This window comes from Sapajus apella, unplaced genomic scaffold, assembly GCF_009761245.1.
Source record: "Sapajus apella isolate SASKATOON/1434 unplaced genomic scaffold, GSC_monkey_1.0 scaffold99, whole genome shotgun sequence".
Lineage (NCBI taxonomy): Eukaryota > Metazoa > Chordata > Mammalia > Primates > Cebidae > Sapajus > Sapajus apella.
Window position 1 is genome coordinate 3,607,432 of NW_022437039.1, and position 6,791 is coordinate 3,614,222.

At 40.9% G+C, this 6,791-nt stretch overlaps 1 protein-coding gene across 1 annotated transcript in view; it reads left to right on the plus strand.

The window, feature by feature from the left end:
* The window catches only part of RBFOX1 (RNA binding fox-1 homolog 1), a 2,532,432-nt gene that overhangs the window by 1,325,639 nt on the left and 1,200,002 nt on the right, over positions 1–6,791 (plus strand).

The following is a 6,791-nucleotide window of genomic DNA, read 5'->3' on the forward strand; positions in this document are numbered from 1 at the left end:
TCCCTTCCCTTCCCCTTCCCTTTCCCTTCCCTTCCTCTTCCCTTCCCCTTGCCTTTCCCTTCCCTTCCCCTTCCCTTCCCCTTCCCCTTCCCCTTCCCTTCCTCATCCCCTTCCCTTCCCTTCCCCTTCCCCTTCCCCTTCCCTTCCCTTTCCCTTCCCTCATCCTTCCCTTCCCTTCCCTCCTCCTTCCCTTCTCCTTCCCATGTTTCCTTTCCCTTCCTCTTTTCTTTCCTTAATCTTTCTTTTCTTTTCCTTCTCTTCTTTGTCTCTCCCTTTAATCATTTTTCCTTAAAACATCAGCAATCACACATATTAAGGCCCTATTCTGTTTCAAAGAAATACTTGTAGGCTAGCTTAGGAAATCTCTGACTGATTATAGCCTTGTTGGATAGGCAGAAAACAATTTAAAAAATGCAGAATTTCTGGGACTTGATTTTAGATGCACTGTGTAAGCATCATTTCTATCTCCTGTAGAATTGTGATTCTTAAAGCTAAATAGTGAGGAATCCTCATGTCTAAAAATGGAGGGCTTAGAGTTAGGACTAACAAATGAAGTCCTTTTCACTGGCCCATTTTAATCCTTGTTTAGGTCTTGTTGAATTTGAGCTAAGGAAAGGGGAATACTTCTTTTGCAGGACTAAGGAATTAAAAGTTCAGCTCTCACTTTTCTCACCAAGGTTATCGACCAGCTTCTATAAAGCCAAATATTTGTTTTCTAATGAAAGCGTTAGGATATTTGGCAGAGTAAAAATGTCCTTGCATCTAGAAAAACTGGCGTCTGTTTTCTTTGAATCAATTTCCAAAGATTATGCGGTACATTTTAATGGCACTCAGGGGACATACAGTGTGTGTGTGTCTGAAAAATGAGGATCAACGCTTTATGTCTCCCAAGTAGGTAAACCTCTGCCCTACCCCCAATGAAGAGATCATAAAGCAAGGTGTTATTAATTCTGAAGCGACAGGAGGGAATGTCATAATTTCAGAGATGATATTTGTTAAAATATTGATGCCTTACCACCTTCCCATCTTGGATTAATTTTGATCCAAGCTGGCCATTCATCAGAAGATGCATAATACCATTAGTATTGGGAAGATTTTTTTAAAAAGATATTTATGAAGACATCACCTTCAGTCAATGAAATAAGACAGTTAAAAGACTGCAAAATATGCTTTGGCTTAGCATAAGGAAAGCAATTCTGGATGAAGCTGTTTCTATTAATTTAGCTGACAGGAAGGTGTGAGGGTGGCTTGTAAAGTTAAATATGACCTGTTCAGAAACCATAACTTGGGTTGGCATTCAATAATGGGATTAATATTAATAGCTAGGTTAATACTTAGCTACAGTACCTAAGAAACAGTGAACCATAAGAAGGGATATTTTGATAAAGGAGATAAGATTGTGTCTTCTTCTGCTTAACCTATTCTTAAGCCTTCCATCTGCACTTACAATGCAGTTCAAACCCTTCCCTTGACCTGCAGGTTCTGTGGGGTGCAGCCCCTTCCTGCTCATAATGTTCTGCTCTTTGTAGCCACACTCTCTTTCTGTTAATTGATCCCGGCTAAGTTCGTTTTGGACTCAGGGACTTTGCGTTACTCCTGACTTTGAGACGATGTTCTTCTGGTTCTTTAAAGAACCAGCTCCTTATCTTTCAGCCGTCTAAGAAGCCATTGGCCATCCTATGTGAGAAAGCTCCTTCCTGGGAGTTGCTAGCATTTAATACATTTATTCATATTTACTGCTCTTTAAAAAATCTTATGTATTTGTTTGAATTGTTCAATTGCCTTTTCCTGCCAACCGGAACATACGTACCATGGGATGCGTATCTTTGTCTTTCTTACTCATCTCTCTTTGCTCAGCATGTAGAGGAATATCAGATAAAAAGCAGCTACTTGGGAAATATCTGAGGAGGGAAGGAAGGAAAGAAGGAAGAGGGGGAGAGAGACAGGGTTAGTATTGCCAATAAGTTGATAAAGCTGCTGGCCATTTGGATGACAGATTTTTGGATGGTTTGGTGTGGAACTGACAGAGGTGTTGGAAGCTGTGATTTGATCATGTGTATGAACATTGCAATGTTAATGGCCATTGAAGATGGGCACTCGTTTGGTCCAGTGCAGTGAGAAACTCCGAAATCATCTCCAGTCTTTCCGTGGGTGTGTCTGTGCTTGATCATCACCACCCTATGCTAGCAGGATGACTCTGGAATTTTACTTATACTTTTTTGACCTTGCCTTTCAGTCCGTATAATGAGTGCATCTGCCAAATCAGATATTTTTAAATTCGCGAGAATTTGTCAAATCTTCAAAGGCCTCATAAATGTTTTTATTTTAATGTCATGAATTGTTCAAATCTGTTAAAGGACTTCAAAATTATACATTCATCGAAACAGCTACATGGCCTCATTGGTTGACTCTAAAAAGCAACTGATACCTTCTCCTGACATGACACTTACTTAGTTACACTTTAAAAGTACGTATATGATTTTGTTTGAAAAGGTGTACCCTTGCTACAACAGTTTTTTATATTGAATTTTTGTGGGTACATAGTAGGTGTAGATATTTATGGGATACATGAGTCGTTTTGATATAGGCATACAATGTGAAAAACACACATTATGAAGGATAGGGTCTCCACCCCTCCAGCATTTATCCTTTGAGTTATAAACAATCTATTTACACTCTTTAAGTTATTTAAAAATGTATAGGTGGCTGGGTACAGTGGCTCAAGCCTGTAATCCCAGCACTTTGGGAGGCTGAGGCAGGCAGATGGCAAGGTCAGAAGTTCGAAACCAACCTGACCAACATGGTGAAACCACATCTCTACTAAAAATACAAAAATTGGCCACGTGTGGTGGCGCACTCCTGTAATTTCACCTACTCAGGAGGGTGAGGCACGAGACTCGCTGGAACCCAGGAGGCAGAGGTTGCAGTGAGCTGAGATTGTGCCATTGCACTCCGGCCTGGGCCACAAAGTGAGACTCCATCTCACAAATAAATAAATAAATAAATAATATAATGTACAGGTAAGCGATTGTTGACTGTAGTCACCCTGTTGTGCTATCAAATACTAGGTCTTTTTCATCCTTTCTTTTTAATAGACCCATTTGCCATCCTCACTTCCTCCCCCCACACTACTCTTCCCAGCCACTGCTAGTCATCTCTGTACTCTCTACCTCCATGAGTTGAATCGTTTTTCTTTCTTCTATTTCTTTTTTTAAAATTAGCATTCATATATATATATATATATATATATATATATATGTATTATTGCACTTTAGCTTCTGGGGTACATGTGCAGAACATGCAGGATTATTGTATAGGTTCATACATGGCAATGTGGTTTTCTGCCTGCATCCCCCAGTCACCTATACCTGGCATTTCTTCCCAAGTTATCCCTCCCCAACCTCCCTACCCACTGCTGTCCCTCCCCTAGTCCCCAATAATAGACCTCAGTGTGTGATGCTCCCCTCCCTGTGTCCATGTGTTCTCATTGTTCAACACCCGCCTATGAGTGAGAACACGAGGTGTTTGATTTTCTGTTCTTGTGTCAGTTTGCTCAGAATGATGGTTTCCAGATTCATACATGTCCCTAGAAAGGACAAGAACTCATCATTTCTTATGGCTAAATAGTATTCCATGGTGTATATGTGCCATATACACCATATACCTTTTCTTTGTCCAATCTGTCATTGATGGGCATTTGGGTTGATTCCAGGTCTTTGCTATTGTAAACAGTGCTGCGATGAACATTTGTGTGCATGTGACCTTATAATAGAATGATTTATCATCCTTTGGTTGTATACCGAGCAATGGGATTGCTGGATCAAATGGAATTTCTATTTCTAGGTCCTTGAGGAATTGACACACTGTCTTCCACAATGGTTGAACTAATTTACGCTGATTCCACACATAAGTGAGAACATGCAGTGTTTGAACTTCTGTGCCTGATTTACTTCACTTGACACACTGATTTCCAGTTCAGTTTGTGTTGTTGCAAATGATTGGCTCTCATTCCTTTTGATGGCTGAATAATACTCCGTGATGTGTGTACCACACTTTCTGTATCCATTTATCTGTTGATGGGCACTTAGGTTATTCACAAATCTTTTTACGGCAGCAGTTTACAGTAGTTCCACAAAGCCACTTTCAAAGCATGTCTGTCTTCAGTTTTACCTCGTTACATATCAGATTCCTAGTAAACATACAGGATGAGGGGAAGGGTACTGCAAGGTTGTGGGCACAGTTCTTAGAGTTTGTTTTGTGCTAAGAAAAGCTTGTGGAGAATTGTATTTGTGTTCTTGGACTGCCGTCACAAAGTAGCACAGACTTCTCTCACACTTCCAGAGGTGTAAATCTGAAATCAAGGTGCCTGCCATGTCCTGCTCCCTCTGAGGACTCGAAGAAAGAATCCTCCCCGGCCTTTCCGCAGTGTCCAGTGGTTCCCGGCATCCTTGGCACTCCTTGGTGTATGTTGGCATTGCTCAACCTTCTTCCTCCATCACCTGGCTACTTCCTGGTGTATCACCACATCTCCCTCTTTTTGTCAGGACGCTAGCCACTGGATTTAGGACCCACCCTAATCCATATGTCCTCCTCTTAACTCATTCTATCTGCAAGGACCCTATTTCCAGATAAGGCCACTTGTGAATATCTGGTAAACATAAATTTTCAGAGAACACTCTTAACTCAATACAGCAATCTTCAAGTTGGTGGGAATAGGCAGGGTTACTGTTTGCACAGGACATTCCCTCCCTCCACCTAAGTTATCAACACAAAACTGTAACATGCAGATACTTGGTCAACCTGTATTTATTGGGAATTCCTTGTAAAGCATCCAGAACTGTAGTAAGTGTTAGAAGGCAAACAAGAAGATAAGAGCAATTCTAGTTTTCAGAACTGTGTGGTGTCACTGAGGAGCAGAGTGACACGCATGGAACCATCGCAGAATTACCAGATCCTAAACTTACCAGGGAGTACGTGATGTTAGAGTTTGGAGAAGCGCTTGATGCATTTGGGCTGGCATAGATGAGTACGCTTCCCTGGAACGAGAGTGTGAGCTGAGCCATGACGTACTGGCAGGACCATGAAGACCCTGAGAAGTGATGCTATAAAGTGTCTTGAAAGTCAGTGAAGATGTTTGCGCTTAAGTCGGGAGCAAATGCCTGTTTCACTTTGTTGGTGTGTGATGCTATCACAGAATACCACAGACCCGGTAATTTATTAAGAACAGAAACTTATTTTTCATTTTTCTGGAGGTTGGGAAGTTCAGACTTGGGAAGAGTCAGATCAAGGCGCCAGGAGGTGTCTGGAGAGAACCGCCTCTCTACTTCCAAGATGGTACCTTGTTGCTGTGTTCGCGGGTGGGAGGAACGCTGTGCCTTTAGGTGGGGGAAGGGGTGGAAGGGCTGGAAAAGGGTCTTACTAGTTCTTTCCAGCCATTTTTTTAAAGTTGTGAATCCCATTCATGAGAGCTTCTGTCCCATAACTTAAACACTTCATAAAGGTAATTTACAACCAAGTTTCAACACATGAATTTTGGAGTGGATACAAATGTTCAGACCCTAGCACACAGGAAACACCTATGTCTGCTACGAGCAGAGAAAGAAGCAATGGAACTGTCCGTGGTTTAATGCAGGAACTAAAGGTTCATGTAAAAATGACCCAGAGGCATCCAGTATGACATTGGGAAACATGGAATTAAACACTTGGAAATGCTGTTCTCATCACTTAGATGACCATGGTTATGTCCCTTGGATGTGTGATAGGGGAGGAAGGTAGAATGAGTCACGCAGTGTTTATTTGAAATGGAATTCAATAAACATCCACCTCACCATACCATTCTTTAGTTTGGGGTTGAATGAATTAATTCCTGTGTTTAAAAAAGAGAGGGGCCATCCCAGTGTTACTGCCACCATTGAGTAATAGAGTATTGGATTTCCTATCGTGCTATTATGATTGGGACAAATGGAACCATTTGTCTTCTGCTACATGGGAGAGGTGTTAACATCAGGCACATCCAGTTATGTTGTGAAAGGCTCTGTTGTAATTAGTCTGAGTTGAATCATCAATCAAGAGATTCTACAAGTATAGGCACCAGTGACACCACATTATTGTAGAAGGCAGTCATTCATGCCACAGCAATACTTGTATATCAGGTCTCAAGCTAGATGCTTTATACACAATATCTCATTTAATTCTTAATGAAATACCCCAAGAGGTAGGTGGTATTACTGTCCCCATTGTACATAAAAGGTATAATCACAGAGAGATTAAATAAATTGTCCAAGATCACGTGCCTGTCCATTGACAGAAGAAAAATTCAAACCTGGAAATCCTACTTAAATTTGTGCTTTTAAATGTTGTTATTAACTGCACCCCAAAGGAGTTTGACTATATTTTTCCATTAGTCGCTTTGTACTTGTGACCTTTCTTTTTAAGTTATTTTATTTATTATTCAGTATGTTAAAAAAAACCTTTTAAAACATTCAAAAGTGTGAAAAGGCATATAGAAGAAAAATAAGTCTCCTTTCAAATGATGATCTCTGAGTCTGAGTTTCCCTTTCCAGAAGTAACAACACTTTACTAGTTTCTTTTGAATTTTTTTGTATTTTGTGTCTATTTTCAGGAATATGATGTCTTAGGTATATACTGAGAGTGTGTGTGTGTGTGTGTGTGTGTGTGCGCACGCACGTGTGCATGCACGCGTGCATGCACGCACACATGTATCCTCTCCTTCCCCTCTTCCCCATCAAAGCGATTTCTGTGCAGGCTACTTTGTCCTTCACTTAATGTAT